Source organism: Rana temporaria, chromosome 3, assembly GCF_905171775.1.
Source record: "Rana temporaria chromosome 3, aRanTem1.1, whole genome shotgun sequence".
Lineage (NCBI taxonomy): Eukaryota > Metazoa > Chordata > Amphibia > Anura > Ranidae > Rana > Rana temporaria.
The window spans coordinates 460,442,205-460,463,853 of record NC_053491.1 but is presented as its reverse complement, the minus strand read 5'-3'; the positions used below and the strand labels follow the sequence as shown (position 1 = coordinate 460,463,853).

Genomic DNA, 21,649 nt, shown 5'->3' with positions numbered 1-21,649 from the left:
GCCTAAATACACATTTGCCAACCAGGGTGTCTGCAGCTGTCCAGGCATGCTGGGACTTGTAGTTTTGTAAAAGCAGGAGACACATTTTTGGTTAAATACTAATATCTGATCATATATACTAACTTTTAAACTAGACTTAAATGCAGTTGAAGATGATGAAATAACAGTGGTCAAAATACTTACACAAATCAGCAACTTTTCCTCAGACTTTGAGAAATTGCTTCCCACCATGTTGCTGTAATATTGGGAAACTGGCAAGGCTCCAGGAAATGGTCGCGTGTTGTTCGCGCAATTGCGCATGCGCGATCGAAAAATCGCAATCGCAATATGTATTTTGGTTAAAATATCATACATATTCGATTTCAGAGTGCTGCTACAGCAGTTTTCGAAATATCTGCAATAAATTTCGCATTCGCATGTTGCGATATTTCGATAAAATATCAGGAATATTCTGAGCCAATCAGAGCGCTCCTCCAGCATATCTCGAAATTGCGCAATAAATATCGCATTCGCATGTTGCGATATTTCGATAAAATATCACGAATATTCTGAGCCAATCAGAGCGCTCCTCCAGCATATCTCGAAATTGCGCAATAAATATCGCATTCGCATGTTGCGATATTTCGATAAAATATCACGAATATTCTGAGCCAATCAGAGCGCTCCTCCAGCATATCTCGAAATTGCGCAATAAATATCGCATTCGCATGTTGCGATATTTCGATAAAATATCACGAATATTCTAAGCCAATCATAGCGCTCCTACCGCAGTTATTAAAAAATCGCAATTATTTTCGCATTCGCAATAGCGAAAAATCGCATTCAATTAATTTCGATAAAATATCACGAATATTCGAATTTAGCGAATATATCTCGAATATTCGAATATATATTCGAGATATATCGCGAAATCGAATATGGCATATTCTGCTCAACACTAGTCTTAAGGGCTTTCTTATCTTTTTTAGTCAAGGGCGGGTGAGGAGGGGTCACTCCACCATATCTTAATCTCTTACGGGTAGAAATAGTCCCTGGGGTACTTAGGGGTCGTGTGCCACTAGTCTGGGAGGCCATGGAGGAAATTGATGAGTCAGATTCAACTTCGGTATTAAGGTTACCGGGATGTCTATTACGGTTCGGATTTCTCCTACCGGTTGGGCCGGAGGCCCACTTATAGGCATATCCCTCGGTATAAGCGGTCTTGTCTTTGTTGAACTTGGTCTGTTTTTGGCAGATAATTTCTTTGTTTAGAGTTTCCAAACGCAGTTTTAATTCTTTCCACTTATCGGCAAAAGCTTGATTGCCATTTAGGTGTGAAGATTGTATGTTCATGCCCTCAATTTCCTTGTCCAAAGTAGTCATATCTTGGGTGTATTGTGTCACTATGTCACTTACGGTAGTGTTTGATAAGAGCCAGGTCCCCTTTTTGGACCTGACTGTCATCAAACAGGCGGATGGCACACTATATACTGATCTTTACAGGAAGCCGACAGCGGGAAACACCCTCTTATGTGCCTCGAGTGCCCACCCTAGGCCCCTCATCCGAAGTATCCCATTTGCCCAATACTTACGACTGCGGAGGAATTGTACAATACCTACAGATTTTAAGAGACAGGCAGATGAATTACGAGATCGTCTCCTTGCTCGTGGATACACCCACACTAATCTGAAAAAGGCCTACAACAGGGCGTGCCTTCGACCTAGGCAATCCTTGCTGTATGATCCCTCTAAAAATATTAAAAAACGTATACATGAATCAGTACGATTCATCACAACGTACTCTGCACATCATAATGAATTACGCAACATATTGCAAGCTAACTGGCACATCCTCGCTGAAAACAATATTCTGAAGAAATATGTTAAACAACAACCCGAATTGGTATTTCGTCGGGCTTATTCATTACGCGACCGACTGACCAATAGTCATTACACTACGGAAGATACAACACACACATCACCCAGGGGCACCTACAGATGTGGCAGCTGTTCAAGATGCCCATGGGTGATGGAGGGCGATCATTTTCTGTTACCCAATGGCAAGGACTTTTACCCCCCCTTCTCTGCCAATTGTGGCACGAAGGGTATTGTCTATCTCATGATTTGTATCTGTGGAGCCTTTTATATAGGCAAGACCTTTAGAGAATTTCGGCAACGTATGGGTGATCACCTTTATGATTCAAATGTAGGGAAATTAACAACAGTAGGGCGTCATATTGGACTATATCATAGATATGACCTTTCTGTCGTAAGGTTTTTTATCTTGGAAATAATTCCACAACACCCACGGGGTGGAGACTGGAATAGGACTATTTTACAGAAAGAATGTCTGTGGATCGAGCATCTCGATGCCACAACCTTTCCAGGATTAAATGAAATGAACTCCTACAAATCTTTCTTACGCTAATATTGAGATCCTTTTCCAGCCCCCTAGATGGCGGCCCCTCTCCCCTTCCCCCCCCCTCCCCCTATCCCCTTTTCCCGTGTCTTTCCTTCCCTTTGGAAAAACACACTGATGTCCTAATTGCCAATTATCCCTAAATAGGTTGTGGCATTAATGCGGAGGCGTTTATCTGCCCCCAAAAAATATATACATACATATATGGACATTAGAGGGTAATTATGTGACGTTATCTCCATACCCTACTTTGGCAAAAAAGACCCTTAACTCTGAACTAACAGCCAAGCATTGTGATGGGGTAATCCCACGCTATTTATATATATTTAGTATTGAATATGTGTATCATTTTACATGCAATGCAAATGTCTATGTATTTTTGTTTACAATGCAGCGAATTTTCGGAGCTCAGACACCCTGGCTGGTTGATTGGGCCGTGCACCTGGTTTCCTTCCCTTCCTATTGGCGCGTGGTGTGTCGTCCCCGGCTGTGAGCACCAATTGGACCTCTCAGTTTGTAGCCTATGACCTGGCGCATTGCCATTGGGTCAGCAGCTACACACCCACGCACTCACGTGCAGGGGTTGGTGGGACGTTGGACGGCGGCGGCGTCGCAATCCGATGACGTCACACGCCGTCCAGGGATACCTACAAAAGCGGCTGACACAGCCGCTTCTGTGAGTTAGCACGGACGCTCTCCCTGGGGACACATGTGGATGTCCTGTATTCGAGGTGAGTAGACTTGATGCCTGTCACTAAGGCTGCTCTACCTTTGACCTGGTAATTGCTTCTATGGATAAAATATCTCCTCTTTTGGACTCCTCAGTTGGACCGACTGTATAGCGATTGCCCTTATCCTGGCAATGTAAGGCTATTACATAAGGCTGATTCTACCTTATTCCTTGTGCCCCAGTAATCTGCGTACTATTAATGTAGTGATGGTAAGGCCCCTTTGGGGAACTTTCCTATAATTGATTGGTTATCCTGGTGATGGGCGCTTTTAACCTTAGTAAGGTGCTTGGTGATAGATCCTTTTAATTTACCACTTTTTTACTGAATTTTTATTTTCCACAATCTTTCATGCAACACCGCACTCTTGGTGCGTATATGTTGGTGCTTCCCACTGGCCCCCCATTCTCCCTTTTCCTTCCCCTCCCTTTTAAGTTTCTTTTCCCCTTTTAATCTTTCTAATCCCCGATCACAGTCTAATCCCCCCTCTTTTTCCCCCCCAGCTCTCTCCCCCCCTTTTCACCTTTTTTACCTTCCTTACCCTTCACATCTCACCAATACTTTTGCTTTCTTTTTCCCCCTTCCCTTTCCCCTACATTCCCCTTTTTTTGGTCATTGCCTACCTCTCCCTTTTCAACCAATATCCTCTTGTTCCTTCACCACTCTTCCCCCCCCCCCCCTCCCCCTCTTTTCTTCTCTTCTTTCCCTCTCCTTTCCACTAATAACCCCTCTTTCCTCTCCCCCTCCCCCCCCTCTTCCCACTTCCCCTTTTCTCCCTCTCCCGTTCCAAAACTTCTTTCCCGTCCCTCTTTTTGTCCTCCCCCCCCTCCCTTACTTTCCCCTTTTCCCTTTCCCATTTCCCCCTCCCCCTTCCCTTTTTCCTTTCCCCATATCCCCCCCCTGCCCCCCTTTCTCCCCTTTCAACGTCACCCCAACCCCATACTAATATAAAGTCACTCCCAATCCATGGATGCTCCCCTTCCCTCTCCTTCTGGTCCCCCTTTTCTCCTAATTTTTCTTGTCTATTCCTTACCTCATTGACCTCCCCACTCAATCCTTCTCTCCCCCCAGTCTTTCTCCCCCCCCCCCCCTCCTTTCTTTTTCTTTTTTCTTCTTTTTTCCTTCCTTCTTCCTCCTTCCTTCCTCCTTCTTTCTTCATTCCCCTCCCCTTCTTTGTCCTCTTTGTCCTGTTTGGTCACTTACACACCTTCTTCACCCCCTGGTGACCCACACCTCAATAATTAACCGACCATCCCCTATACATATTACTCATTCTATTCCTTACCCCAATAGAACCCGTCTAAATAAAATATCCCCCTCCACGCGCCACAGAAGGCTTTTACCAGGCTCCACGTCTGATCATATGACCAACCTGGGTGAGTGCTTTGCTCCACTATACAATGCGCTGTTTTGAATTATACACAATGTATACATATTTTGTATATTCTGCTTGTTTATTCATCTGTTTATACATACCTTTTAGAACATAATCTCCTCCTGAAGAAGCGGTAAAACCGCGAAACCGGTCGAGGTCATCGACTCCACTAAGACACAGTCTGTTAATTACTTTCTGATGTATAATGTGGGGATTGTTCTTAAATTGTCTTTCGTATTATATTTGTATTTTCTTTGTTAAATAAATATCGATACCTTTTACCAGATTGTTTGTATCAGTGCCGCGAAAAGTCCCCCCCAAAATCCCTTTCCCCCCAACCCCTGACCCAAATATTGACCTTCATTGGCCCCAAGCACCTAAAAGTTGTCAAATTTTTGTGGTCATATCATTTTCTATATTCAATGGGATGTAGGCACACTTTTTACTCCTTGTACCCCTATTTTAAAAGAGGCGACACTCTCCCCTTTTTTCAAGTAGGTGGACATGGCCTTCTGGCTTAGTTCACTTGCTCTCATGGGGTCTCCCTTCGGGGGAGCCCCACCTAGTACTGGGAGGGTTCTGTTTCGGCAGTCCCTCCGAGGTAGTTGGGTCCGTGTCGGCTTCGGTTGCTCAGACCACAGTACCTCAGTCCCCAACTGGAGCCTAACGCCCCGGGGGATCAGGGTTTGGGTCCCTCTTCACAGGAGGACCACTTGACGTTGCACGTTTTTGTGAACACTCTTTATGTGTGTACACATTTTTTCTGCACCGGGTGGAGTTTTTGGGTGTGTTCACACGCCATAGGCAGTTATCGCTTCTCTTTCTCTTCAGAACGAAGGAAATCTTCTCGGCCCTTTAGCTAAGATCAATTGTTGTACCTGTTCTTATCAGTTGCCAGTAGGTGGTGCTATGCTGATCGTCCATAGTACTCTGCGAGGGGGAAAGGGATGGCGGTCTGCAGATGCTAAGCCTGCTGGCGTGGAGGTGAAAGCCTTCTGATTGGGACAGAAAAGCATGAGGTCGAAGCTGGAGGGTTGGGTCCCTGGCCTCTGGTCTGGTATTGGTGGTGCCTGCCCCAGTCAGTTGTTCGGGAGAGAACCCTTGCTCCTCTTTTCGCCGGGAGGAGCGGGTAGTATTTCCCGAATGTGATTAGGTGGGAGGGATGGGGGTTGTGGGTAGTAGCCTGCTTAGGTGGGCTCTCCCCGACCTCTTCTCCTACCTTCCTGGCTGGGAAGGGTGCTGCTGGTCCAGACCGTGGGTCAGGGACCGTTGAAAAGCCTGTGGAGATAGTGCCCCTGGAGTGCCATACATTGCACGAGTGTGTGAGGGGCACTCATTGTTTGGCACCATGGTCACGATCTCCACAAACACACTTTTTAACACCTGCCTCTAGGGCCGAGCCTTTTGGCTAGGACCAGAGGAATTTTTGTTCCTGGCCGGAGGGCCAGCCATCGTATTGCACGGTGTCCACTCACCATTCCCACCTTCCTTTTCCCCCACTTTCTTTTTTATTTTACCCCTGTTTGTCACGTTTTGTCTTCTTTTTGCTTGGTGCACTGCACTTTTAGTGTGATGAGTAGGGTGCTGGTCCCCGGGCCTGCTCTGAAAGTCTTGGGAGTGGGTGGACATGGCCTTCTGGCTTAGTTCACCTGCTCTCATGGGGTCTCCCTTGGGGGGAGCCTCACCAAGGAGGGTTCTGTTTCGGCAGTCCCTCCGAGGATGTTGGGTCTTTGTGGCTTCGGCTGCTTGGGCCAAGGTGGGTCTATGTGGCTTTGGCTGCATGGACCGCAGTTTACACTTTTCCCTGCCAGGAGCCTAACGCCCCGGGGGATCAGAGCTGGGCCCTTTTCAGAGGGCCACTTGACAATGCACCCATCACAGTTTTTTTGTGTTTCACTCTTTATGTGTGTGCACATTTTTTCCTGCACCGGGTGGAGTTTTTGGGTTGTGTTATGCATGCCACAGGCTTTTCAATTGAGCAGTTATTGCTTCTCCCATGTGACTCATGACACTGTTTCGTTGTCCATGGCCGTAGGGGCTCTTCACCATGAGATAATCCAATTCCAAGTTATTTCCTCACCTAAGTTTCCCCTGGTTATTGGTTATCCTTGGTTACAGAGGCACAACCCCTCTTTTGATTGGCTCCGTGCTGAGGTTCTGCCCTGGTCTCCACAGTGCATGCGAGCACACGGGGACAGGGGCGCTTTAAAAAAAATAAAGAATGTAAGAAAGTGTAGCGCTTAAACAATATATATCATGACAATAAACATTTAATATGTAATAATAAGATACTACATAAAATATTTATGTGTAACAAATATAATAAATATGAATATAGTCCATATGAATGAAGATTTCACCCAGTGATTAAGTGAAGAATGATCCTTCATTTCTATTGGTGGCGGGTCATCACCATACACGGAAAAAGTCAGCATTCCTATTATTTGATCATTCTTCACTTTTTCACTGGGTGGAATCTTCATTCATATGGACTTTGTTCATATTCATTATATTTGTTACACATAAATATTTTATGTAGTATCTTATTATCACATATTCAATGTTTATTGTCATGATATATATTGTTTAAGCACTACACTTTCTTACATTCTTTGCTTTTTGCTCTTTTATTCATAAAATTGTCGTGTTAGCAGCTGCACTTTCCAATGGCAGCGCAGTGTACACCACATTTAAAAAAAAATAAAAAAATGTATTGTTCATTTTACTTTATTTTAGGTTGACATCGAATTTCCATCGGACGAATTTGTGGATTTTTGTCCGGAGGGCGTTGTCTGTGAACTTGTTCTGCATACAGAGGGCAGAACTTTTTCAGCCAACAAACACAAAACTACGTGTTTTTTCAGCTCTTTAGCACCAGCCTTTGGGCAACTTCTGCTAATGTTGTGTTATGGTTAGCATTGGTTCGGAGCATACGGGTTTGTACTTTGGATTTTAGTCCAATGGATTTGTGTACACGCGATCGGATAATCCGACGGAACACATTTGTTGGGGGACAATTTGAGAGCATGGCTATCCAACATTTGTTGTCGGAAATTCCTACAACAATTGTCCGATGGAGCATACAGACAATTGTTGTCGGAATATCTGATCGTGTGTCCGGGCCTTAAGATTACTGGAACCTTCTCACCCCCTCGGATCACTAATCTTAATGCATTTGATCACAACAAATCCTTCCATTTCCAGGTGAACTGACATGCCTTCTCATCACCTTAGTATGTGCAAAAAATTATATTCAATTAGGCGAAAGCCTGTCCATGCAAATATTTGTACTTTCCTTTAGCGAAGCGAGCAAATAGAGCGAAAAGATTCTTCAAATGTACCGCGCTTGGCTGGATAAAACCGCTCCTCCTTACTGCCTCCGTGTACATCCAAATGCAGGATAAAAATAGGATCAAAATAGATAAAAAAGATAATAGAAAAGCAAACTCAGCTCTTTGGATCGCACACCTTTTAATAAATAAAATAGATTTAAAGAGCACAATAAATAATAAAATATATAATATATATAAAATAGATTTGAATAGCACAAAAAAATTATATAATATATATATATAATAGATTTAAAGAGCACTTACTTTTTTATTATATATAATAAATATATAAATAATAATAAATAAAAAAAAAGTGGATAAAAAGCTAAAAAGACACAGTAACAAATGATGAAATAGAAAAAAAGATAATAGAAAGGCAAACTCAGCTCTTTGGATCGCACACCTTTTAATAAATAAAATAGATTTAAAGAGCACAATAAATAATAAAATATATAATATATATAAAATAGATTTGAATAGCACAAAAAAATTATATAATATATATATATAATAGATTTAAAGAGCACTTACTTTTTTATTATATATAATAAATATATAAATAATAATAAATAAATAAAAGTGGATAAAAAGCTGAAAGACACAGTAACAAATGATGAAATAGAAAAAAGATAATAGAAAGGCAAACTCAGCTCTTTGGATCGCACACCTTTTAATAAATAAAATAGATTTAAAGAGCACAATAAATAAAAAAAAAAAAAAATATATATATATATATATATATATATATATATATATATATATATATATATATATATATATATATATATATATATATATATATATTAGATTTAAATAGTACAATAAATAATATAATATATAATATAAATAAAATAGATTTAAAGAGCACTTACTTTTTTATTATATTATATATAATAAATATATAAAAAATAATAAATTAATTCAAGTGGATAAAAAGCTGAAAGACACAGTAACAAATGATGAAATGGATAAAAAAGATAGTAGAAAGGCAAACTCAGCTCTTTGGATCGCACACCTTTTAATAAATAAAATAGATTTAAAGAGCACAATAAATAATATATATACATATATATATAAAATAGATTTAAATAGTACAATAAATAATATAATATATAATATAAATAAAATTGATTTAATATGTATATATATATATATATATAAATAGATTTAAAGAGCACTTACTTTTTTATTATATTATATATAATAAATATATAAATAATAATAAATAAATTAAAGTGGATAAAAAGTTGAAAGACACAGTAACAAATGATGAAATAGATTATATATTTTTTTTCTATTGGCTAATAAAATAACGCCAAAGCTCAAAAATACGCTGAACAAAAACACAAAAATCAGATGTGAATGTAGCTTTATATATACAGTATGCGATACAATTGTAGTAGATGAGCAGTGTGTTACAATGTAACCTGCTGTAGGAGAACATAGTTCGTATGTTGTCTGTATAAGTTGCACACAACTTACCAAAAGCAGGGCTCGTCCGGGATTTGAACCCGGGACCTCTCGCACCCGAAGCGAGAATCATACCCCTAGACCAACGAGCCATGTGACTATTGGCTCTGACACCTCATTACATAGATAACACGTCACACTGCTGAGATCACCAAGAGGCTTTCATCTCAGTACTGACATCTCCCTGCTATAGAGAGATGATTGTTCTGTGCGATCTATTGTATCCTATATAGAGAGATATGTTGTATCCTGTATAGAGACATCTACTGTATCCTGTATAGAGACATCTACTGTATCCTGTATAGAGACATCTACTGTATTCTGTATAAAGAGATCTATTGTATCCTGTACAGAGAGATCTGTTGTATCCTGTACGGAGAGATCTATTGTATCCTATATAGAGAGATGTATTGTAACCTGTATATAGATCTATTGTATCCTGTATAGAGAGATCTGTACATTGTCATCACACACAGTGCAGCTGCTGGATTCATATCATAAAGACACAGACCATTGTATGATCATTTTATAGATTGCAGTTGCATTATTCAGAGTGAATATCGTGTTCTTATAATACGGGACTGCCTTGCAGAGTTCAGGATCTGTGGTTGTTATACAGAAGGTGGATTATGATCATTTATTCTATAACAAAATAGAAAAAAAAGACCAAAAACAAGGAAAACCACTGCGCTAGATAATTGTCAAAGTGAAAATTCCCACAGTGATAATGGGATATACAGCTGCCAATACCAAAAAAAATTAAAATACCAAATTTTAGACAATAAATGAAACAAGGTACAACGCTACACAAATAAGCAATGACAAATCTAAAGTGCATCTAAATACTCAAAACCAAACGGTGATGAAAAAAAGAAGAAAAAATGAAAATTGAATAATGAAATGGAGAAAAAATAGTCCCACATTAATGATCGATAAACCATAAAAAAAGCAATCCTTGTAGTGTGATTCATAAAGGTGCACAAGGTTGAGTTTGTGAAAAGAGGAATCTTCTTCCACCAATGAGACACCCAATTAGTGGTATTGTAGTCTCCTTACCAAAAGTAGGTGACCGCTATCATGGCAGTCTCTCTAAGCACAGGGATTTAAAGTCTCCCAACACACTCACTGCAGATGATTTTCAAGCACAGGATGGTGTCTTAATGTCTCAAGAAATGAAAAACAGAAAGAGACCCCATAGCGTAATACTGCATATCAAAATGTTTAATCTGCTAAAAGTATTGCACTTACAATTTGGCTGTTAAAAATTTGCGATGGATTAAACATAAAGAGGCGCAATGACTTTGAATCGGCTGGCCACACCTATGCGTTTCGTCATCAAAAGGACGTCGTCTGGGATGATGACGAAACGCGTAGGTGTGGCCAGCCGATTCAACGTCATTACTCCTCTTTACACAGACTTACACTGATACGGAGCTTAACAGACAGGAGAAGCCTCGAGGAGACTCCGCGTCCCTCTATGTTTAATCCATCGCAAATTTTTAACAGCCAAATTGTAAGTGCAATACTTTTAGCAGATTAAACATTTTGTTAAGCAGTATTACGCTATGGGGTCTCTTTCTGTTTTTCATTTCTTGAGACATTAAGACACCATCCTGTGCTTGCAAATCATCTGCAGTGAGTCTGTTGGGAGACTTTAAACCCCTGTGCTTAAAGAGACCGCCGTGATAGCGGTCACCTACTTTTGGTAAGGAGACTACAATACCACTACTTGGGTGTCTTATTGGTGGAAGAAGATTCCTCTTTTCACAAACTCAACCTTGTGCACCATTATGAATCACACTACAAAGATTGCTTTTTTTTATGGTTTATCGATTCAATCATTAATGTGGGACTATTTATTCACCATTTCATTATTCAATTTTCATTTTTTCTTCTTTTTTTCATTACCGTTTGGTTTTGAGTATTTAGATGCACTTTAGATTTGTGCACTTTATTATTCTAAACACATTTATACTATACACCTGTGTTTACTTATCAGGTTTGCCATTGCTTATTTGTGTAGCGCTGTACCTTGTTTCAATTATTCTATAACACAGACAGGCGATAGAGGAATAATGATTGCGTTTATTTGCAGAAATCCACACTTAGCCCCCCACCGTTCACATTGACTTCATCTGAAATCGTACCATTTCAAAGCCGCATATCACTGCGACTTCAGGTGCAACTTGGAAAACATCTGTGCAGCTTCATGCACAAGATGTCTATGCAAGTTGCACCTGAAATCGCAAAAAGCAGTACAGGAACTACTTTGAACAGTGCGATTGCCGGCAAAAGGCTGTTACATTAGTTACATTGTGCTGTTTTTTTGGCCTAAAATGTGTGGCCTAAAATGTGTTACCACTTGTAGACCAGGCCTTTTTGCTCACATATAAAAATCTGTATTTTTTTGCTAGAAAATTTAAAAAAACACAGCATTATATATTTTTTAGCAGAGGCCCTAGACCTAGAATATGGGTGCTCAACCTTTGGCCCTCCAGCTGCTGCAGAACTACAAGTCCCATCATGCCTCTGCCCTTGGGAGACTACAAGTCCCACCATGCCTCGGCCTTTGGGAGACTACAAGTCCCACCATGCCTCAGCCTTTGGGAGACTTTTTTTTTTTTTTTTGAAAAGCCTATGGCGTGTGAACACACCCAAAAAACTCCACCCGGTGCAGAAAAAATGTGCACACACATAAAGAGTGTTCACAAAAACGTGCAGACGGGTGCAACGTCAAGTGGTCCTCCTGTGAAGAGGGACCCAAACCCTGTTCCCCCGGGGCGTTAGGCTCCAGACGGGGACTGAGGTACTGTGGTCCGAGCAACCGAAGCCGACACAGACCCAACTTCCTCGGAGGGACTGCCGAAACAGAACCCTCCCAGTACTAGGTGGGGCTCCCCCGAAGGGAGACCCCATGAGAGCAGGCGAACTAAGCCAGAAGGCCATGTCCACCCACTCCCAAGACGTTCAGGGCTGGCCCGAGGACCCGCACCCTACTAATCACACAGTGACAAAACGTGCACAACAAAAAAAGACAAAAAAGTGACAAACACAGGCTTAAATAAAATAAAGTGGGGGAAGGGATAGTGGAGAGAAGAGTGAAAGAAGTGGCCATTGTGGTGAAACAATGACCAGGCCCTCCGGCCAGGAATAAAAAATTCCTCCGGTCCTAGCCAAAAGGCCCGGCCCAGGAGGCAGGTGCTAAAAAAAGCGTGTATCTGGTGCAGTGACCGTGGTATCTTAAATTTTTGTAGACTACAAGTCCCACCATGCCTCTGCCTTTGGTAGACTACACGTCCCATCATGCCTCTGCCTTTGGGAGATTACACGTCCCATCATGCCTCTGCCTTTGGGAGACTACACGTCCCATCATGCCTCTGCCTTTGGGAGACTACACGTCCCATCATGCCTCTGCCTTTGGGAGACTACACGTCCCATCATGCCTCTGCCTTTGGGAGACTACACGTCCCATCATGCCTCTGCCTTTGGTAGACTACACGTCCCACCATGCCTCTGCCTTTGGTAGACTACACATCCCACCATGCCTCTGCCTTTGGGAGACAACAAGTCCCACCATGCCTCTGCCTTTGGTAGACTACACGTCCCACCATGCCTCTGCCTTTGGTAGACTACACGTCCCACCATGCCTCAGCCTTTGGGAGACTACAAGTCCCACCATGCCTCTGCCTTTGGGAGACAACAAGTCCCACCATGCCTCTGCCTTTGGTAGACTACACGTCCCATCATGCCTCTGCCTTTGGGAGAGTACACGTCCCATCATGCCTCTGCCTTTGGGAGACTACACGTCCCATCATGCCTCGGCCTTTGGGAGACTACACGTCCCATCATGCCTCTGCCTTTGGGAGATTACACGTCCCATCATGCCTCTGCCTTTGGGAGACTACATGTCCCATCATGCCTCTGCCTTTGGGAGACTACACGTCCCATCATGCCTCTGCCTTTGGGAGACTACACGTCCCATCATGCCTCTGCCTTTGGGAGATTACACGTCCCATCATGCCTCTGCCTTTGGGAGACTACACGTCCCATCATGCCTCTGCCTTTGGGAGACTACACGTCCCATCATGCCTCAGCCTTTGGGAGACTACACGTCCCATCATGCCTCTGCCTTTGGTAGACTACACGTCCCATCATGCCTCTGCCTTTGGGAGATTACAATATTACGGTATTTAAAAATCTCCATAGGTGTCGGTTTAAAATCCTTTATAGGTTACAGATGTGCGTAGTTCAAAATTAATCATTGGAGTTTGTTATAAACCACCCAATGTTAATGAGGAGGTGGAGACTCAGCTCCTTGCACAGATGGAAAGGGCTGCAAGGTCTGGGACGGTGATAATAATGGGGGATTTTAACTACCCAGAAATTGACTGGATTAATGGCACTTCTGGGACAGTTAAAGGACAAAAATTTAAAAACCTATTGCAGGACAATTTTATGGTGCAGTTTATTGAGGCGCCAACTAGGAATGATGCCCTGTTGGACCTGATAATTTCAAACCATGCAGAGCTTATTACTAATGTTCAGATAAAGGAACACCTGGGTAGCAGTGATCATAACATGATTTCATTTAATGTTAACTATAAGCAAGAAATACATACAGGAAATATTAAAACACTAAATTTTAAGAGAGCAAATTTTCCAAGGATGAGGGCTGCTCTCCAGGACTTGGACTGGGAGGGACTATTGGCACATATGAACACAGAACAGAAATGGGAATTCTTCAAAAAGACTGTGTGGAACCTCACTGCAAAGTATGTTCCCATGGGCAATAAGTTTAAAAGGCTAAAAATAAAACCTATGTGGCTCACGGTCAAAGTTAAAAAAGCTATAAACAATAAGAAAGTAGCTTTTAAAAAATATAAAAATGAAGGAACACTAGTGTTGTTTAAATGTTACAAAGAATATAACAGGATATGCAAAAAGGAAATCAAGGATGCAAAAATTCAAAACGAACGACAGATTGCAAAAGATAGTAGGACAAACCCCAAAAAATTATTTAAATATATTAATAGTAAAAAGGTGAAGTCTGAGCATGTAGGCCCCTTACAAAATAATCTAGAGTGGGTGACTGGGGACAAAGAGAAGGCAAATTTATTAAATGTTTTCTTCAGCTCTGTGTATACAATGGAGCATGGGGGAGCTCATGTCCAAAATGGGGGTGGGAGTGACACAGCCCCAAATCCACAATGGCTCAAAAGTGATATGGTCCAGAAATATTTAGACAGAATAAAGGTGGATAAAGCACCTGGACCTGATGGCATCCACCCACGGATCCTAGGTGAGTTGAGCTCTGTCATTTCAAAGCCACTGTATCTAATATTTAGGGACTCATTAAAGACAGGAATAGTACCACTGGATTGGCGCAGGGCCAATGTGGTGCCCATATTTAAAAAGGGAACAAAGTCTTTACCAAGTAACTATAGACCTGTTAGTTTAACTTCTATAGTTGGGAAGATACTGGAACGTTTAATAAAAGACCACATGGATGAGTTCTTGCTGGAAAAAAACTATTTAAGCAGCAGTCAACATGGATTCATGAAAGACAGAAGTTGTCAGACAAACCTGATTTCCTTTTATGAAGAGGTAAGTAAAACCCTGGACAGAGGCGTGGCTGTGGACGTGATATATTTGGATTTTGCAAAAGCGTTCGATACAGTTCCGCACACACAGCTCATGTGTAAGGTAAGGTCTACAGGATTGGATATATCAGTTTGTAAATGGATAGAAAACTGGCTGAAAGCCAGAATTCAGAGAGTCGTGGTTAATGATTCTTACTCTGAATGGTCCAATGTTATCAGTGGTGTACCCCAAGGTTCAGTGCTGGGACCCTTACTTTTCAATATATTTATAAATGATATTGGGTCTGAGATCAAAAGTAAAATTTCTGTCTTTGCAGATGACACCAAGCTATGCAGTGGAATAACGTCCTTACAGGATGTGTCCAATTTACAAGCCGACCTCAATGCTCTGTCTGATTGGGCGACTAAGTGGCAGATGAGGTTTAATGTAGATAAATGTAAAGTTATGCACTTGGGGGCTAAGAATATGCATGCATCATACATACTAGGGGGAGTACAACTGGGGGGGTCTGTAGTGGAGAAAGATCTGGGGGTTTTAGTTGATCATAAGCTCAATAATGGCATGCAATGCCAAGCTGCGGTTTCCAAAGCGAGCAAAGTCCTTTCTTGTATTAAGAGAGGTATGGACTCCAGAGACAGAGATATCATTTTGCCCCTGTACAAATCATTAGTAAGACCTCATCTGGAATATGCAGTTCAGTTTTGGGCACCAGTTCTCAAAAAGGATATCGGAGAACTGGAGAAAGTGCAGAGAAGAGCAACCAAACTGATAAGAGGCATGGAGGAGCTCAGCTATGAGGAAAGATTAGAGGAACTAGATTTATTCACTCTTGAGAAGAGGAGAATAAGGGGGGATATGATCAACATGTACAAATATATAAGAGGTCCATACAGTGAACTTGGTGTTGAGTTATTCACTTTACGGTCATCACTGAGGACAAGGGGGCACTCTTTACGTCTAGAGGAAAAGAGATTTCACCTCCAAATACGGAAAGGTTTTTTCACAGTAAGAGCTGTGAAAATGTGGAACAGACTCCCTCCAGAGGTGGTTCTGGCCAGATCAGTAGATTGCTTTAAGAAAGGTCTGGATTCTTTCCTAAATGTACAGAATATAACTGAGTACTAAGGCCGGGTACACACGGACAAACATGTATGGTGAAAGCGGTCCGTCGGACCGTTTTCACCATACATGTCTGCCAGAGGGCTTCTGTACGATGGTTGTACACACCATCGTACAGAAGTCCGCGCGTAAACAATACGCGGGGCGTGTCCGCGGTGTCGCCGCGTCGATGACGCGGTGTCGCCGCGACAATGACGCGGCGACGTGGGCGGCCCGCCTTTAAAATGCTTCCACGCATGCGTCGAAGTCATTCGACGCATGCGAGGCACGGCGGGCGGCTGGACATGTACGGTAGGTCTGTACTGACGACCGTACATGTCCGAGCGGGCTGAATTCCAGCGGGCTGTTTTAAAACAAGTCCAGGAATATTTGTCTGCTGGGAAAAGGCCCGGCGGGCAAATGTTTGCTGGAATTCGGCCCGCTCGCGCCCACACACGACCAAACATGTCTGCTGAAACTGGCCTGCGGGCCAGTTTCAGCAGACATGTTTGCTCGTGAGTATGGGGCCTAAGATTTGTAGGTAAAGTTGATCCAGGGTAAATCCGATTGCCTCTCGGGGGATCAGGAAGGAATTTTTTCCCCTGCTGTAGCAAATTGGATCATGCTCCGCTGGGGTTTTTTGCCTTCCTCTGGATCAACTGTGGGTATGAAGTTGGGTGTATAGGATTTTACTGTGTTTTTTTATTTTGTTTTTTGTGGTTGAACTGGATGGACTTGTGTCTTTTTTCAACCTGACTAACTATGTAACTATGTTACATGTTTAGAGTTACACAGGAGGTCTGGTGCTAGAATTATTGCTCTCGCTCTGACGTTCTTGTCGATATCTCACGCGTGTAGTGGTGCAATCACCGTTTACATATGTGTGCAGGACCAACGCGTGAGCACGGTGGAACGAGGGTACTTTAAAATGTCCTTATCTTTTATTATTAAGTGTTCTTGCATAGCAAGACCACTTACTGTTAGCTCACATATATTAAAGCGGTTGCCTTACACCTGCAAGGCAAAAGCCATAATGAGCTAGTATGCACCGCATACTAGCTCATTATGAAATACTTACCTCGGAACGAGGTGAAGAGAACCTACCTGGTCCACGCCGAGCGAGATATCATCTTGCCTGGCATGTCTTCCGGGTGTCTCCCGCGTGTCTTCCGGGTGTCTCCCGCGCGACATCGCCGCTCCAGCCAATCACAGCGCTGGAGCGGCGATGTCGCGCGGGAGATTTCATTCCGGCAAGGTCCAGCGGCTGCCGGCCCTTTCGCCGAGGATCCCCCCTGCGCATGCGCCGCTGCAATCAGCGGTGCATTGCGAGGGGAATATCTCCTAAACCATACAGGCTTACCTGTAGGTAAAAGTGGTAGTATAGAATAAACTACCACTTTAAGTGTTCTTGCATAGCAAGACCACTTACTGTTACCTCACATATATATTATTCTTATTATAGCCAAATTTACCACCCCCACAGTTTTTACACTACATAGACAAGTAATATACCGAAAAGTGCGGATTGTTCCCGATTGGTTTTTGGAACGTTTCGCCGAATCGTTCACAAAATATCGTTGTTTTCGCGGCAAAATTTTTCCCATAGGAATGACTGTCCCCCCCATATGCAGCCATGTCCCACCCATATGCAGCCATGTCCCCCCCATATGCAGCCATGTCCCCCCCATATGCAGCCATGTCCCCACACATATGCAGCCATGTCCCCACACATATGCAGCCATGTCCCCCCATATATGCAGCCATGTCCCCCATATCCCCCATATATGCAGCCATGTCCCCCATATATGCAGCCATTTCCCCCCCATATATGCAGCCATGTCCCCCATATCCCCCATATATGCAGCCATGTCCCCCCATATATGCAGCCATGCCCCCCCCATTTTCTGCAGGAAATGCATAGCAAGACCACTTACTGTTATCTCACATATATATTATTATTCTTATTATAGCCAAATTTACCACCCTAACTCCTCCCACAGCTTTTGCATTACATAGACAAGTAATATACCGTGCGGATTGTTCCCAATTGGTGTGCTATTTTTGGAACGTTTCGCCAAATTTGTCCCATAGGAATGAATGGCAAAACGGGAATGTGAGTTGACAAAAGCTGAAAAATCAGCACATGATTTCTAAACTGCCACCACTCCCTCATTTTCAAGCCCACATACACAATACACATCTTATATCAAAACGTTCAGCTATCCCTGCTGCCACTACACATGTCCACGGCTAAGCCATAGTCCTGATAGTTTTCACAATATGACCATTTGTTTGCAACTCACGCCATCCATTGACATTCATTGAAACTCCATTGTAGCCACTCCATAAAGTTACTCTGCCCAGTCCAACCTTTCCACAGTTACTCCAGTCACTCCAACCACACAATAGTTACTCAAGCCACTCCACCCAGTTACTCCACCCACTCCAGTTGTAGACTACTGGTGGAGGCAAGAACACTTCACACAATTTCCCCAGAAATTGTAGCTTTTCTATTTTATTTTATTTTTACACTGTTTCTTTCTGTTCTTTTTTAATCACTTTTATTGCTGTCACAAGGAATGTAAACCTCTCCTGTGACAGTAGTAGGCGGTGACAGGTACTCTTTATGGAGAGTTGTGGAGTTTATTAGATCCCAGATGTCTCCACTGCCCTTAAAAGCATCTGATCACACCAGGATCGGTTTGATCAGATGATTTTACTATTTAAAAAACAGCGCAGTGTACATCTGGGGAAACTGGAAGTGACAAAATACCTGTCGCTTCCGATTTCCTATACTATAAAGGTGATTGGTGACGTTTCGATCCTCAATCTGCTCTATGGTAAGCCGGGGGAACAGCCAGGACAGGAGAGTCCAAAGAGGCACTGATGGGTGTCGGGAGGAGGAGGAAACCTGTAAAAGCAATACAGCGGCTAATTAGCTGCTAGGATGGCTTTTACAAAAAATAAATAAATACTGGGATGATGCCTGTAGCTGCAGACACCATCCTGGTATACCACCGACGTACATGTATGTTAGGCAGTCTTCAATTCAAGTGGAACTTCACTCATTTAAGAAGCTCCTCTCTCTTACCTCCCTCCCCCATCTCACATTTGTTGAAAGAAAATATAAAAAAAAAAAAAAAAACTTCATTAAAAATACATTTTGTCTGTGTAAAAACTGGGGGCTTCCCTCAAGCATGACCCATGGTATCACCAAAGGGTGCAGACGTGTTACAAAAGATGGTCAGATGCTATAGGCATTCTACAGGAGATAGAGACTGGACACATACTACAGTAGAATCAGTAGATGGTCAGAGACTGCAGACATGATACTGGAGATGGTCAGAGACTGCAGACATGATACAGAAGATGGTCAGAGACCGCAGACATGATACAGAAGATGGTCAGAGACTGCAGACATGATACAGGAGATGGCCAGAGACTGCAGACATGATACTGGAGATGGTCAGAGACTGCAGACATGATACAGAAGATGGTCAGAGACTGCAGACATGATACAGAAGATGGTCAGAGACTGCAGACATGATACAGAAGATGGTCAGAGACTGCAGACATGATACAGAAGATGGTCAGAGACTGCAGACATGATACAGAAGATGGTCAGAGACTGCAGACATGATACAGGAGATGGCCAGAGACTGCAGACATGATACTGGAGATGGTCAGAGACTGCAGACATGATACAGAAGATGGTCAGAGACTGCAGACATGATACAGAAGATGGTCAGAGACTGCAGACATGATACAGAAGATGGTCAGAGACTGCAGACATGATACAGGAGATGGCCAGAGACTGCAGACATGATACAGGAGATGGTCAGAGACCGCAGACATGATAGAGGAGATGGTCAGAGACTGCAGACATGATACAAGAGATGGTCATAGACTGAGGACATGATACTTAAGATGGGCAGAGACTGCAGACATAATACAGGAGATGGTCAGAGACTGCAGACATGATACAGAAGATGGTCAGAGACTGCAGACATGATACAGGAGATGGCCAGAGACTGCAGACATGATACAGGAGATGGTCAGAGACCGCAGTCATGATAGAGGAGAAGGTCAGAGACTGCAGACATGATACAAGAGATGGTCATAGACTGAGGACATGATACTTAAGATGGGCAGAGACTGCAGACATAATACAGGAGATGGTCAGAGACTGCAGACATGATACAGGAGATGGTCAGTGACTGCAGACATGATACAGGAGATGGTCAGAGACTGAGGACATGATAAAGGAGATGGTCAGAGACTGCAGACATGATATAGGACAGGAGACTGTTAGAGAGCACAGCTGGTGTAGACGAATGCCCTGTAGACACGTCCGGTTTTCCCGTCGGAATAAACTCCAACGTTTTTTCCGACAGAATTCTGCTCAAGCTGTCTTGTATACACACGGTCACACTAAAATCTGACCGTCAAGAACGCAGTGACGTAAAACACTACGACGAACCGACAAAATTAAGTTCTATGCTTCCGAGCATGCGTCAAATTGTTTTCCGAGCATGCATGGTTTTTAGTCTGTCGGAATTGCATCCAGATGAACGGACATTCTCGATCTCTATGTTCTCTATCTAATTCCGTTGGAATTTCCGATGGAAAAAGTCAGATGGGGCATACCCATGGACGGAATATCCGATGAAAAGCTTCTGTATGAGTTTTTCCCGTCGGAAATTCTGCTCGTGTGTACGCGGCATTACAGGTGAATGTTCTCATTACTTGTCCACACTACACAATTGGTAGGTATGGTAACCAACTCAATGGAACAACAGGTAGCGTGGCCGAGCGGTCTAAGGCGCTGGATTAAGGCTCCAGTCTCTTCGGAGGCGTGGGTTCAAATCCCACCGCTGCCAGTTATTTTTTATTCCCACTGATCACATGATATATTCATTTATTCCCACTGACAGACCACATCATATATTCATATATCCTCCCATGTGCACACCTTATTCTCCGCGTAATAGTATTTCTAATGAGTGAAGACCGACTCACACCGCTGTTCTGACAATATGGGTCCCCTATCAGATAGTGCCCGGCCTGCAGTGCGCAAGCGCAATCGGAGATCACGGAAATCTCAGAGAATGAGTATCTGTTCCATCAGCTGAAGTTGGAGCATGCGCAGTTAACACGCCGCTCGCTCTGGGACCCATCAGGATAGAACAGCGCTGGCCGCGCTGAAATACAGCAAGCGGCGGATGTTTTTTTTCTAAGGGGCGGGTCTATTATGCTTATCCACGCCCCTCGCTGATAGAACAGCGCTGGCCGCGCTCACTTACATACAGCAAGGGGCGGATGGTTTTATCAAAGGGGCGGATATGATTATAAGAGGCCGCGCTCCCTGAATAAGCATAATACACCCGCCCCTTAGAAAAAAACATCCGCCCCATTGCTGTTCTATACTGATGGGTCCCCCATCTGATAAAGCGAGCGGCGTGTTAACTACGATAGGATACCGCCTCTCCAGTTCAACTTCCGCCCTCAGCTTTTCAGGCTTCCTTACCCTTCCTTGACGTCACATCGAGCGCCGTACAGGAGAAGAGGACCCGTTCTCCTCAGGAGGGAGGATCCTTGGAAGAAATACATGCTGGGTGAGGCTAGGGACTGTGTGTGATGGAGGTGG

At 43.1% G+C, this 21,649-nt stretch overlaps 2 non-coding genes across 2 annotated transcripts; one reads left to right on the top strand and one right to left on the bottom strand.

The window, feature by feature from the left end:
• Nucleotides 1-9,323: 9,323 nt before the first annotated feature.
• Nucleotides 9,324-9,395, bottom strand: TRNAP-CGG. The gene has a single exon. It is a non-coding gene; the product is annotated as a tRNA-Pro (tRNA).
• Nucleotides 9,396-20,800: 11,405 nt separating this feature from the next.
• TRNAL-AAG lies at nt 20,801-20,882 on the top strand. The gene has a single exon. It is a non-coding gene; the product is annotated as a tRNA-Leu (tRNA).
• Nucleotides 20,883-21,649: the final 767 nt, after the last annotated feature.